Source organism: Macrotis lagotis, chromosome 3 (assembly GCF_037893015.1).
Source record: "Macrotis lagotis isolate mMagLag1 chromosome 3, bilby.v1.9.chrom.fasta, whole genome shotgun sequence".
In the NCBI taxonomy this organism is placed as follows: domain Eukaryota; kingdom Metazoa; phylum Chordata; class Mammalia; order Peramelemorphia; family Peramelidae; genus Macrotis; species Macrotis lagotis.
Window position 1 is genome coordinate 246,121,727 of NC_133660.1, and position 15,906 is coordinate 246,137,632.

Here is a 15,906-nt window from a genome sequence, read left to right on the forward strand (position 1 = left end):
ATAAGCATTTAAGAAAGAAAGATAAGATTTCCCAGTTTTGTTTTGTTAAAAAAAAAGCATTTGACTCACATCACTTTTGAAGAGTAGGAGGAAACAGAGAAGAGGGGAATGAAGGATCACTATGTTTGGTCTGCATTTCATGTATGTTTCAGCAGTGCATCACCCACTTTGACATGCTTCATGTATGATTCCTTCATACCTCATTGGACCATTTTAGTGCTAAAAATCTCATGACTCTGATCTCTGTTCTTCTTCCATGAAGTCTTGAACTTTCATCTCTTTTATCCCTTCCTTTGATCTCAAAATCAAGACAATATGGCCTTGGGAAGGTATCTGGGAGATTGCTCGGAGATGTTTTCTCCAAACCATGTGCTTTCATCTCTAGTTTTCTTATCCCCTTGAAGGTACCTAGAGGAGATAGATGTGAATCAGCTCTACAAATGTACAAAGTGGGCATGTTTTCTTTTATGAAATTAGTACTGTCCATGTTAGAAATGAGAAGCAAGTGGCAAATACAATGTGTGTCTCTCTTCTGATGGAAGAGTTCAGTAGAATGATATTCTAACACATTCATAAACTATAATTTGTTGATCCATCCCCCAATTTATAGGTACCCACTCATTCTCATTTTTGCCACCTCAAAAAAGATGTAAAATATTTTTGTTTTTTTACTAATTCCTCCCTTACTCTATCTTCCCTCAAATTATCCTTTCCCTTTATTCTCCTTTCCCACTTATTTCCTTATTAAGTGAAATATATTCCTGTGCCAACTGTATATGTGTGAACATTCTTCCTTCTTTTGCTGATTTCAGAAAAGAATGAGGTTCAAGTGTCAGTCTCCTCCCCCCCCCACTCCTTGCTTATATAAGTGGCTACTTGCTCACTCTAATAATGTGAAATATTGAATCCTATCTTTCTTTTCTCACCCCGCCCCCATCACCAGTATTTCACTCTGCCCCCTCTCTGTTCTTAAGATCAATACATGGGGCAGCCAGGTAGCGCAGTGGATAGAGCACTGGCCCTGGAGTCAGGAGTACCTGAGTTCAAAACCAGCCTCAGACATTTAATAATTACCTAGCTGTGTGGCCTTGGGCAAGCCCCTTAACCCTATTGCCTTGCAAAAAAATATAAAATCTAAAAAAAATTAGAAAGATAAATACATAACAGAACTGCTCTCAAGCCTTGTCTAATTGGACTCCCTTTGTGGACTCTAGTTCAGAGGGTTCAGAGGACACTCATGTCATTTCCCCAAATTTGAACATAAACTTGTTATTCTTATTCAACCCTTTATCATTGTTCCTTCATATTATTCTTTTTTATTTCTCTTCATTTATGTTTCTGAACTTCAAATTTTCACCATAATTGTCTTTTTCATCAAAAATGCTCACAACTTCCATGATACTTTACAGAGCCATTTCCCCTTCCCCTCCCACTGACAACTCCATCCCCACTCTTCATCCTCATTGCAATATAGTCAATTTAACTGGCTATAACAATTTGAAATTATTCTTGAATTTAATCCCACATCCTTTGCCTTTTGGAATGTCATATGCCAATTTCTACATTTTTTTATATTGGTGTAGCATAAATTGTTACTGATCCTGATTGTGCCTCCTCAGTAGTTGAATTCTTTCTTTTCTGGCTGCTTCTGTTATTTCTTTGACCATAAATTCTAGATTTGTACTATGATATTTCTTGGGGTTTTACTTTTGAGGGATTTTTAAGGAATTGATGGGTAAATTCTTTCTCTTTCCACATTGCACCTGGTCCTAATGTAGTTTTTAAAAGAATTCTTGAAATATGATGTCTAGATTCTATTTTAACATTCAGATAGTACATGGATTGTTCATTTTTCTTCCTCAATTAGTTTTCCAAATAGGTTATTTTTGTTATGATATACCTTTCATTTTGTCCTATGTGTTCAGCCTTTTGACTTCATTTTAATATTTTGTTTTCTCCATGGAGACATTGTTTTCTAGTTGATGCACTTTAATGTACAAAGAGTTTATTGCTAGGACAATTTTTTTGCATGTCTTGAGCCAAAACATTGATTCTTTTTGCCTTTTCACTCCATAACTTTCATTTATTTTTTTCAATTAGTTCTTCAGTATTTCATATTCCATTTTAAAGACATCATTGACTTTTAAAATATTGTTTGATTTCCTCCAGGAATTCTATTTGAGTTTGTGCTTAAACAGTGTTTTAATCTGAGGCATCACTTATAGATGTTTTGGAGTTATTCTCTTGTTCCTCACTTGTGTTGTGAGTGGCCCAGATACCATTATAGCTAATTATGATATTGGTATTTTTATTTGTTTGATTGCTTATTCTTCCAGCCTATTTTCTGAATTCAAGCTTAATATCAAAACTTTGCTTCTAGAGCAGAGGTCTGGGCTGGTCCTGTTCCTGGTTTGTTTGTTTGTTTATTTGTTTGTTTTGGGATATTAAATATTATATCAAGATTACTGGGAAAGGCAGGAGACTTTTGATGCTTCTACATTGGCTTGATCCAGGGGAAATTTTATCGCTACCCCCTGATCTGAGTTTGGGTCTCTCTGTAAGAGTAGACTGCTGTTGAGCACAATGACTTTCAGTCAGTTTGAAAAGTCTGTTAGTTAAGACCGGCAGATGTAAATACCCTCATTGGTCTGGGAATCCTACCTGGATTATTCCTCCGTAGGCAAAGCTGAATGTTGGAAACAAGACCATGTTCTGTGTCTGAGGGTCTGAGTCACCGCCATATTCTAAGTCTCTTCCTTTAGGGCTTCCCTACTTGCTTTTTATTGTGATCTGGACCTGGGTACAGGTAGAGGGTAGAAGTTAGAAAATCTTCCAGTTCACATGTGGTCCTGTAGCAGTGATCCAGTATATGTCTTTGGATGCCTCAATATGGGTCTGAGATCTCCTCTGGCCCATCTAACCTGACCTAGTCCCCACTGTCCACAAACTTCCTTGTTTCTCTCCCTATGAGAATCTCAGAAATGCCTCATAATAAATTTTTCTGGATTTTTCCATCAGGATTGGGGGTGTTTTTTCTAGTTTTCTCTTTCTTGGAGATTATACGGGGGTGGGTGGAAAGATCATTCATTGCCTTGCTTGCTATCCCTTCACCATCTCTGTCTCCTGACATTTCCTGCTTTGAAGATATAGAGAGTGGGACTAAGCTTTCTGTCTAATTAAAGTCTAATATTTATCTTTTGGTTCACTCTTACTATAGAACCTTTTCTAATGTCCTAGATAGTCACTTTTTGACTTTATTTTCACTTGATGGTTGTTTTTTTTTCAAGTTCTACTCCCAGCAGTTATTCCTATAGCCTTGTTTTGATTAGACTGTAGGAATAAGATAGGGTTTGTAGCTTAGTGAGCAGAAAATGAGCATGGTGTTAGAAAGACCTGAATTCAAATGTTCTTTCAGAAATTAGCAGTGTGTTGTTGGGGAAACAGTTTAACTTGTTGAGCTGCGATCCTGTCTTTATTACGTGGATAATTATAGCATCCACCTTACTGAATTTTTTTTGAGAATCAAATGAAAAAATATGCATAATGTGCTACATAAAAGCAAACTAAAATGAATATAGCTTTTCACTTTGGGCAAGGCCATTTTGACATCCATTTGGAGATCTCCAAGTATCAGCTGTCACTCTTAACTTTATTTCATATACAGCCTTTATCTTTTTCTTCATATTATCCAAATTTTCGATTTTAAAACCATAGAATCTCATTATTGAAGAGATAAACAAGATTATTTATCCATGAAGGCCATTGAAACCAGAAAGATTGATTATTAGACCCAAGATTATGCCAATAATCCACCAAGAGTGGATTCCATAACTCTTGTCATCTCACCCTATATTCTGTCAACCACATCACCTCATCACTTTTGTTGAGTCATTTTCTAACCTTCCAAGAACTTAGCTTTGATATCCATTTGCTCTAGGACTATCAGCTAGATTGTAAAATCCTTGAGGTCAGGGATCAAACCATTAGACTTTATAGCCTTGGCTATTGTAGATGTTCATTAAATATATTCATTCACTGGTTGCTACTGACAGTGTGACCTCAGGCATATACTTTGACATAGCTGAGCTCATTTGTTGCATTTGCAAAAAATGGAGTTTAGACTGACTACTTTCTAATATTCCTCCCAGCTCTGCTGTCCTATATTTTCATGCTTATATAAGTCAAGTCAATAGGGAAAAAATAAAGCTCAGTTATTCAGTACATAAAATCCATGCTCTACTTTAAACTCTGAAATGAAGATCCATGGTTTTGAAATGGGTTCTAAATTTGGGTAAATTAAATCTTTCATTGCTAGGAGATACCAATGGCTCTGGAAGAATCATTGCAGTTTTTTTCAGATCAATAGTGTACAAAAAAGTAAATTTTCCTCTGGAGCCTGCACATATATATCTATTTCCCCTTTCCTTGAATTATTGCTGCCATGTTTCCTTTCCTTCACTGTGTATCATCAAGAGCATTTCATATAGGAATACAAGAAATATAAATTAACTATGAGATTAGAACCTGGAGATGGGGCAGCCATAAATAAGTTATTTAAACTGAGATGGGCACATTCAGGGATACCCAATGAAGGCTTCGATCAATGAAACAGGAACAAACCTGCCTAAGGGAGACAGGTGGCCAAAGGAATTTCTTGAAACCCTGAATCCAAATGTCATTGTTTTAGGCTTACCAACTGCCTAAATTTCACATATCTTCTTAAAGGCTGTGCTGTATTAGAACATTAGATGGAGGTTGGAAAGAAGGTCACGATATCTGGGTCATAACCACTTTCTGGTGCTTTGACATTTTGAAAGTCATTTTTATCTTTCTCAGCTTTAATGTTCTAATCCAAAAAAATAAAGAGGTTGACTAGGAGAGTGAGAAGAAATAAATATCTATATTTCTGTGATTTCTTTGGGTAAAGAAATAAAAGCCCCATGTTAATAATGCAGATGGAAACAGAGTGGTACCCAAAATCAAATGCAGGGATCAGTAAGACATATATAAATATAGCATCTCTGATATTTACTAATTGTAAATTAGTAACTTAACCACTTAGGATCTCATCTATCAAATTATTACTAACTATTAACAGAATGCAAGGTATGAAAGTTTGGTAAGGTCAACAGACTGAGCCAAGGTGAGTTGGTCTGCCTGCACAGGCAGAGCTCCACATTTGGACTTTCAGTATTGCCTCTGACCTTGAACATTTTAATAGTGAGTGAGTGAGAAACCCCAGGCTAAGCTTTGAGAAATCACCTTCTTATCTTTTCTCCAAACTTTTTCTGTTTTGTTCTATATCAATAGACATTATACTAAATTGTTATTTTAAACATGCACCATTGATAAATATATTCAGTGTTGGGATGAAGATACTCATAGCTGAAAATGAGTTCATTTGGTTGATGTTATTTGTAATAATGTTTATCATTTTGAAATCTAAAATTGTTCCTTTCAAGAAATTGCTTCAGATCCTAAGAAATCTAAAATCATTCATTGTTCATAAAAAGAAAAGATATATATATATGTATATATATATACATATATATTTGCTCTCACATAATTCTTTTCTAAGAAGAATTAATAGATTCTCCCAGAGAGTAATAAATATTGCAATAAATAATAAAATGGCTTCTGATGAATATAAGGCTTTTCTGTTCAAGATCTTAATTTATCCGATCTCAGGGTTAGTTAAGAGAAAGGGACATTCTAATTTATCTCATTGCTTACAGTTGAGGAATCTTGAGGATCAGAGAAAATAAACAAGTTCTTTGCCTGAGATCAAGAGATTTAAGTGATAAAGCCAGTGTTTAAAGTGGGCTATTTGACTTGAAATTGAGTGTTCTTCTTCTTTTTTTTTTTTTTTAGGTTTTTTTTGTAAGGCAATGGGGTTAAGTGGCTTGCCCACAGCCACATAACTAGGTAATTATTAAGTGTCTGAGGTCGGATTTGAACTCAGTTCCTTCCTGACTCCAGGGCTGGTGCTCTATCTGCTGTATCACCCAGCTGTCCCTAGAGTGTTCCTTCTTTTACAACCACTCATAACCTCCTTGTATTTTTCCCAAATTGACTCTTTTTCCCTTAGATTACACTAACTGTTTGTATCAGTCATAAAGTTGTCATAATCAGTTTTGGTTTATAGTGATTTGCCTTATCTTCTACTCCTTGAAGACACAGATTATATTTTACATACTTTTGTATCTCTTCTCTTAACTCAGTGCTCTGCACATACTTGAATCAGATTAGGAATCTGGGGCAAAGCGGGGAAGTGCCATGCTACTGTAGTATAGATTTTTAGACGTTTTAGAATCAAGAAGAACTGAGTTCAAATCCTGCCTCAGAAACTAGATGTGAGATCACAGTTTCTCTGAAAGTTTCCTCATGGGTAAAATGGAGACAAAAATATCACTCTTTCATTGACTCATTGTTACACCAAAATGAAATAAGATATGTAAGATACACTGAAAATCTGAAAGGGTTATGGAAAGAAGAACTATTAGGATTGTATTTAATCTTATTGATGCAGCTAAGTGAGGCCATAAGGCAAAGAGCACTTGGCCTAGAGTCAGGAAGACTCATCCTCCTGAGTTCAAATATGTCCTATGACCCTGGTCAAGTCACTTAACTCTATTTGCCCCAGTTTCCCCATCTGTAAAATGAGCCAGAGAAGGAAAAAGCAAATCACTCCATTATCTTTGTCAAGAAAACCCCAGTGCTCAGTTATTAAATGCCAGATAGAGCTAGGAAGAGTTGGACATGGTTGAACAACAATTAATCTCCTTGAGAGCAGGCACTCTCATTTTCATTTTTATCTTTGAATCCCCAAGATTTAGCATAGAGATTGGCAAATAGTAAAAGGTAAATAATGGCTTGTGGAATCAAATTTTATTACAATCATTATGATAATTCCTCTGCTTCGTGTTTCTTGGAGATGGAATTGTAGTGCTATGATCTCTTCCTTCTGTGGTCCATAGTTTCATCATGCTGCCTCTCCTTTGACCCTTCCTTTACCCACTTCATTCCAACATGACTTCCCCCTTCTTCCTCATGTATTCAATCCTCACTGGAGTTATAGGCTTTTATGAGTTCTGATAAATCCATTTCAAATCCAAAAATATTCCATAGACAAATTAGTTTTGTGAAACTCTGAAAGTGTAATCTCAAGATCAAAATTTCTTGGTCATGAAAATGAAAAATCAGAGTGATGTGCTGAGCAATGGCATGTGGTCTCCCCCAGGAGATTTTTAATTACTCTGATCTGACAGGTGCTCCTTTTAGAGCTTAATTTTGCACACCACATGAAGTCATCAATCTCAGTCTGGAACATTAATTCTCAGAAGGGTAAGTGAACTAACAGATGGCCTTGAGGCTATGAGAGAGTTAAACTTAAGACTTCAATGATGTGAAGGGCTGTCATGTGAAACAAGGATTGGGGGTGGTTCTGCTTGGCTCTAGAGGGAGGAACAAGAAGCAGTGGGGTAGAAGTTCTAGGGAGCTGGGTTGAAACTTTGAGTAAGGAATGAGTAGCTAAGGAGGCAGCTAGGTGGCACAGTGGATAGAGCACCAGCCTTGGAGTCATGAGTACCTGGGTTCAAATCCGGTCTCAGACACTTAATAATTACCTAGCCATGTGGCCTTGGGCAAGCCACTTAACCCCATTTTCCTTGAAAAATCTTAAAAAAAACGAAATGAGTAGCTAAGGATTAAAAATGTCCAAAAATTCAGCCACCTCAAGAGAGGTCTTCTAAACAAAACTTGATGGTCTTGAACAGAAGATGTCTTTAGATGTTAGACTAGATGCCCCATGAGGTCCTTCAAAACTCTATGTAGTTCTATAATTATTGCATTCCGAACTGTAGAATGGGTAATGATGGACAGAAATCTAACCACCAATCAGCAGATACCAAATTTTGTACTGTAATTAAATGAATGATTAAATATAAAGAATTTATTGTGATTGCTTAATACAATGTATTAAACATTGTGATATATTTGGGGGATATCAATTCTAGTAAACCAGACTTTCCTTCCTCCCGATGAAGCCTCCTTTCTAATGGCAGAAGACAAACATAAATGGGTGCTAGAAAGAAGAAAGCAAAGATTCTCTAATTGTAGTTATTATATGCCAGACACCATATTTTGTGGATATTATTTGAATCTCTCAAACAGTTCCTGTGAGGGTGGTACTATTAGCATTTTATAGTTGATGAAACTGAAGTGGACAGAAGTTAAGTATCTTGCTCAGAATCTCACAGTTCAAAAGTATGGGAAGTAGGATTTGATTTCAGGTTTTCCTGACTCCAGGACTGGTGCATTTATTCATTATATAAACTCATTGCCTTGCTAGGGAAGGAGATATGGGGAAGATGCTGTGGTTTTGAAGAAGCAAGTGATGTGTAGATACAGTTCTAGGTGAGATCATGGAGAACATCTATTAGAACCCAGGGAGTCAGTCATGATTACCAACTGTTCAGGTGTTCTCCCAGCAGGAGATACTAGAAAAAACTAGGTTATCCTTAGAAAAACATGATAAGAGACAGTCACTAAGCATTTATTAATTGATTCCTTTGTACACATGGAAGGAAGAAACATGGCCCTTTCCACTCAGGAGCTTGTATTCTAAAGGGGGAGACAGCATGCAAGTAATTAAGTCCAAATTAAATACATAAAGAGAAAATACATGGTAATCCCATAGGAAAGGAAATAGTAGCAGGAGAATGACTATAAAAGACCTCCCTCCTTACATAAGATAGAAATGGAAGTGATAGGGACTAGGAAATTTGGAAAGCAATCAAGATTTTAAGGGGAAGATGATTTTCTATTTTGGCCATGTTGAGTTTGAGATGCCCATGGGAAATCCAATTTACAGTATACAAAAGGCAATTGATGAAAGAAGACTAGAGCTAAAAAAGAAAGATTGCAGCTGGAAATATAGATCTTGGAATTGGCTGAATAGAAATGAAAATTGAACCAATGGGAGATTATATCATCAAATGAGATAATATATATGGGGAGAAAAAGAATTTTGTGTGTGTGTGCATGTGGGGGAGGTTAGCCATTCTTAGTGAATATAATCTAAATAAAGATTCAGCAGAAGAGACTCAGAATGATCAATTCAGCATGTCAGAGGAGAATCATGAGAGAACCATGACATGAAAACCTAGAAAGGTGAGAAAATTTAGAAGAAAAGATTACTGACAGGGTTAGAAGTTACTTAGAGGTCAGCAAGGATGATGACTGAGAAAAGGTATTTGATTTGGCAATTAAGAGATCAATGATCATTTTATGAGAGCATTTTGAATTGAGTAAATAGGTCAGAACTCAAATTATAAGAGAGTTTAGAAGTAGGGCAAGTGGGTGGTACAGTGGGATGAAAGGTCGGAGCTGAAGTCCAAATCTGTCCTCTGATACTAGCTGTGTGACCCTGGGCAAGTCATTTAACCCTGTATTCCTCAATTCTTCATGTGTAAAATGAGTTGGAGAAGGAAATGGCAAATCAATTCTGTATCTTTGCCAAGAAAAACACAAAATAGGGTTACAAAAAGTCAAACAGAATTGGAAGTAGAAGCAAAAGGCTATAGTGTAGAGTTAAGGCAAGAAATGTGAGAGAGATATAGGATGTTACTTAGTGGAGATGGTCAGATCCAATGAGGATTCTTATTTTTTTAGATGAGGGTGAAAAATAGAGTAGACGTGAGTATTTTATTACTTGTTTGTATAAAAGAATATTGATCATAGATTCTAGAAAACCTGATTTCTAATCCTTTCTCAGATACTTACTAGTTTTTTTGACCTTATGCAAAGTATGACCTCAACTTTATATTTTTTATCTTTAAAATGAAAATGAAATTTACAGTTGCCTTAACTGGATTGTTATGAAGATCAAATAATATATAGATAAACATTTATTCAAGTAAGGCATTTACATATATATGCATATATAGATACATATGTCTACAAATACATATATATGGCTTCACCAACTGTAAAATGTTATACAAATATTATCCTTATCATTGTTACTAATGATATCATTATACTCACTATTTGTAGGCAGCAGAGAAAGATAGTGGCTAGGAGGTTGGATCATATGTGTTATATCATCATCCCTTTCATGGGACTGATTAATGCTGATACTTGTAAATATATATATTCTTGCCAAGCCTGTTACATCATATGTGTGAAAGAAGAGATATTTCTTTGAAACAAGATGACTTTCTCGAGCCAACTTGGTAACTTCCTACAATATCAGACTATTTGGGGGTTTGTCCCAAAGCTTGGTTTTTTTCCTGTTGGTACTAAAAGAACTGAAGGTTATCCAAGAATTGAAGAGGAAAATTCCCATTGCCTTCTGAGATAATGAAACCATTCCCCTCTCATCCGCCTTCCCCCACACTGTTCCTCGGAGCCCTGAGACATTCTGCAGTCTGACAAAAGACTCAAAAACTACTCCCATTAGGCAAGGAGCTCCCCATTGTGGGTGCATAAAGAAGTGATTAGCCTAAAGTGATCCATCCAGGAGGAAAACTGTCTGACTCAGCTGTAAACTACACAGAGACAAATCTATAATGTATAGAGGTTAACTGAAAAAAAATAATAACCTTCTTTTGTCTATTATGTAGCAGAGTGCTTCAGTTTCTTACAGTGTCTGAAATTGCTTTATTACAGGGCCTTTTACTTGATGGGGCTATTCTGATGGTAATTTAACAGATTTGTATACTGAGGCCTGGAGAGCTTAAATATAGGCTTCTAGGATGTGCTCAATTTTGCATAAGCCTTTAATTCTTGGGATTTCTATAATTCCCTTGAAACTGTGACCAATGAACAGAGTCAACCTGTCATCTTATTGACCTACTGGCTGTTTCCCTCCAAAAAGCTTTTTTTTAATTCATAAGTTTCATTTTCTAGCAGAAAAGGATGAGAGTAATAGCTGACAAGCTTGCTGCATTATTAAGTTTGCAAAGCAATTTTCATACCTTGTCTTCTTGATTTCAACCACCCTAAGAGCTGGTGGCTATAGCATTTTTCTCTTTACCAATTTAGAAATAGAATATGTTATTTAAGTGACTTGCCCACGGTCACCTTGCTAGTAAGAGTCAGATATAAGATTGATTTAAAACTGATATTTTTGCATATACTAATGGATAGAATGCCGTGCCTAGCCTGGAGTCAGGAGGGTTCATATTCTGGAATTCAAATCCAGCCTCAGAAACATACTAATTGTGTGACCCTGGGCAAGTCCCTTCACCCTTGTTTACATCAGTTTCCCCATATGTAAAATGAGCTGGAGAAGGAAATGGAAAATCACTCCTATACGTCTCACAAAAAAGCCCCAAAAGATTTGGACATGGCTGAAACAACTGAACAGCATCCACTATACCAGGCGATCTCTCTTGACTCCTAAATGACAATTGTACATCTCTTTAAGGTTAAAAAAAATGTTTTCTTGACCTATTACCTGCTTTTAAGAACCTTTGTGAAGAAGATCTGTAAAAAGTCATTTCACCCATTTTACTAATGACTAAAGTGAGATGCTGAGACTAAGAGATCTTTGTCAAAAAGATAGCATCTGAGATAGAATTTGGACCAATGTCCCTGCTTATTTAAAATTTGTAACCTTTCAACTTCAATTCAATTCAATAAATAGTAATTAAATATTTACTAACTACTACTTTTACTACTACTCATCTTTTATTATTGAAGTGGGCTATTCTAACCAGTCAAGTGATTGGAGTGCTGTGTTGAACAGTTATGTTTTTATATATAGTATCCTAAGAAGGCATCCTTCTCATTTGCCTTTACCAGAATCATTCCACTCCATGGTCTGATTAGTAAGAAACAAGACTATTGGAGATGGTCTGGCTGCTGCATTGCACTCGGTGAGAGGATATTGGAATGTATGGGGTATTCAAGTAGAATTAGCACCTCTGGCTGAGGTCTTGCTAAGCCCTTTTTAAGTTTACACCTTAGCCTTTGGTTTCCAACTAGTAACACAGCTCTCATCTTTGGAACTACCAAGTTGTAGCTTGTACAGCAGTCCTGTTAAATTGTCTCTGCTGATGAGCTCGTTCAAATTGAGGGGGAATTAGGGAGGCATCTACTCTAAGCATGGGAAGACCTCCCTTAGGAGAATGAGTGAATGAGAATATTTTGTTCCAAAAGTCATGAAGGTGACTAAAGCAGGAGCTGTGGAGCACCTAGAGCTGATGTCATGCATAGCATCCTGGGCATCACCAGTTGTTTCGATGTTTTATCTTGCCATTGAATTTCAATGACTCTGAAACAGAGTGAAGCTGATATCTTTGTAGAACTCTATCTCATAAATCCAACTCTTGTACAAGTCATGTCATCACTGGTCCTCTTCAAAAGCAATGGATAAATTACAAGTGATACACACACACACACACACACACACATATATATATTCAAAAATCTTACATTCTGCTGTGATGAATGCAAGCATGTAAAATAACATGCTTGCCTCCAGAGCTGGAGGCTGTCTAGTCTAAACTAATATTTTAGAGAGGAGAAAATTGAGGCCCATTGAACCTAATTGATTTTTCCAAAGTCAAGCATCAGAAATAGTTCTGGACCTCTAATTCCAGAAAATAAGCTTCAGCTTGTAATGTCAACCCAATAAATTGTCTCCCATCATAATTATGGAATACTGATGGCTAGAGTGCAGGCTTTCATTTTCTTTCTTCCCAATAATCTGTGCTATTAGACAAACCTGCAAAGTCAGAACACACTTTGTAATTATCTACCTACTCAATAAATGCTAGTGGTTCCCTTTTATTTCCAGGATAAAATATAATCTCTTCTGATTGACTTTTAGAATCCTTTACAGTCTGCACTCAAACTCAATATTCTCTACTCCTCCACATAAGTTCCAACCAAACTGGTCCTCTCTGGATCTCATACATGGTACTCCATCATCCCTACCTCCATGTCTTGGTACTCCCCATGCAAAACATGATGATTTTCTTGACTTCCCCAATTGTTAGTTAATTAACTAATTAACTTAGTTTGAATTATCTCTTGTTTTTATATAGGGTTATAAATGGACAAGATGTCTCCCAATAGGTCAGTTCTTTCATAGTGAAGATTGTTTCAGTCCTTGGTGATTAGCACAGTATAGGATCTTAACCAAGGTTTATTGATTCGTAAAAAGTATTCAGTAATCTTCTGACATTCATCAATATGTAACTAGAAACTAGGTAGTACAGTGGATAGAACACAGGTTCTAGAGTAAGAAGGACCTGAGTTCAAATGTGACTTTAGCTAATTATTAGCTGAGTGAACCTGGACAAATCATTTAACCTTGCTTATTATTACATTTCATTTTCTAAAAAAATGTGCTGGAGAAGGAAATGGAAATCATTCTGATATCTTTGCTCAGGAAACTCCAAATGGGGTTATAGAGCATTGGACTTGACTGAAACAATTCAACAGTAGTAACAATGTAGATAGAGATGAAAATATTTATTAAAGTTTTTAATAATAGCTGAAAACTAAGACTTTTGGGACATATGCATATATCCTCTTTGACTTTAGCAATGACTATATTGCTGTCTTTTAAATTCTAGAATATGTGTTTCCATTTATGCCAACAAAGGTTTTTGACATTTTAATTAGACCATCCACTTGTCTCCTCTGAGAAATATCACTTTTGTAGGGCATTGAACCATTTAATTAATTCCACATGCCACTTTGGGAGTCATGCTGGTGAATGGAGGAGACTGAACAGATTCCTTAACCCATCTATATAGTGTATAAAGAATGACAACTGAAAGTTGTTTAGCCATAAAAGCAGTGCATTAACAGTCTCATAGGGTTAAAAAAAGAGAAAAGAAAAGCTAGCTCCCGATTCTTAGCAGAATCTTATGTAGGAGGTAGATTGTGTCCTGGATTTAGAATCAGAAATGGCTTCAAACCACACCTTTGACACTTGCTTTATTCCTGTGAAGTCCCTTAATCTCTCTGAGCCTCTTTTCTTATCTTTCTAATGGAATGATGGTCTAATACTTATAGTGGTTCTTGTGTCAAGGTATCATGGGACTTAAACAAAACAAAATGATGCAAACTTTAAAGTGTGATACAATGGCTGTTCTTACTCTTCTCATCTTACAATCTATAGTGAGCTTATAAGTATTTTCCAAGGACAAGCCATTACCATACAATTCTTTTATTTTGAGTTTATTTGTGCAAAGGGATACACTGATTGCTTTTGAGGCTGAATACATATATTGTAGTGTAAGGTCATCTCTGGGCTCACAGAAAGGATTATCATTTTAAGTACAGTAGCAGGCAGGATGACAAGGATGATATGGCTCTTATCCTGTACCCACCTTGGATTTCTCCCACTCATTATTTTTTTTAAGTTTTTTTAATTCCATGTAATTTTCAGTTTATTTGATGTTTAAAAGGTTCCCCTCCCCTAAGATTTTTATTTATAGTTATGTTGAAATGATTAAAGGAATAAACTTGTTTATCATCTGGATATGGTACTGTTTTTTGATTGAATTCTAATGGATATTTAAGTTTTTGTATTATAATTTATTTTAGTCTGTTGGCATATGAAAGATGGTGAATACCCTTTCCTTCTTATTCTCCCTACTTTTGAGAATAAAGATCATAAATAGGAATTGTTATATTCGGGATATTTGTCTTTCCAACTCTTAGACACTACCCACAAAGGTAGGAACTTGCTAATATTGACTTATTGACTTTTTCCTCCATCAGTTTGTTCCCTTTTCTTCTCCTCCTTCCTCTTCCTCCTCTTTGTCACTTTCCTCTTTTTCCTTATTTCCTCATTTCCCCACCAAAAAAAGAAAACTGCTTAGAGAAAATGCTTAAGAAAGGACCTAGATATCTCCACTAAAGGAATAGCATTTTTGCTGAGCTCATTTAAAATTCCTAGAATAAATATCCCACCCCCCAACATACATTTGGGCAGGAAGGTGTCACAATAGATATAATGCCAGTCTAAAGTCAGGAAGACTCATCTTCCTGAGTTCAAATCTTACCTCAGACACTTACTGGCTATGTGACCAGCCCCTCACTCATATTCAATTCATGTGCTTGTCATAGCATCACCTCCTAGATATTACTATTATTTTATGATTTTGTGACTCTGGGCAAGTCACTTTTCTGTTTGTCTTAGTTCCTCATCTATAAAATGAGCTCGAGGTGGAAATGGCAAATCACTTCATAATCTCTGCCAAGAAAACCCTAAATGGGGTCATGAAGAATTAGACACAACTAAAAAACAACTGAAAGAACAACCAAAAAATACTCAGTGCTGCAAATGAGTAATGATTCTTGGGAGAATAGAGAATTTCACAGGAGCCTATAAGAAGGGTTAGTTCAGTACTCTGTTAACTCAAGAATGTGAATAATCATTCATTTTTATGAAAAACCATCATTAATGAATGGCCCATCATTATAAGAGTACATTCATACCATCTATAAAAAAGTCCCCTTCAAAAAAAATCACCTTTCAAGGTCATCAGAATGATTTAAGAATTTTCTTGATCTACTTCCTAAAGTTCTAAATATACTATCTTCTTAGTTACTAGGCTGCCTTTGGTACTTAGGAATAAAGTCTTCTATATGAATATAAAAGTCCTGGAGACAAGTGAAGCAGCGAGGGGTAGGGAGTCTAAGATTTGTCAAGTTTACTTTGTAAAATATTTCTTTTATGTTTGCTTTTTTTAAATAACTATCTCAGTGGCAGTTTTTTTCTAATCCTACTTTGCTTGGAAGGGGAGCAGATGTGTGATTGGGTATAATGTCAAAAGCACAGTCAAAGAAATGTCAATAATAGTCATGTGACTCGAACCAGAAGTCACTTTGGATTAAATATAGCTCTTCATCTGGATGTAGAAAATCCACTCTGTTGTA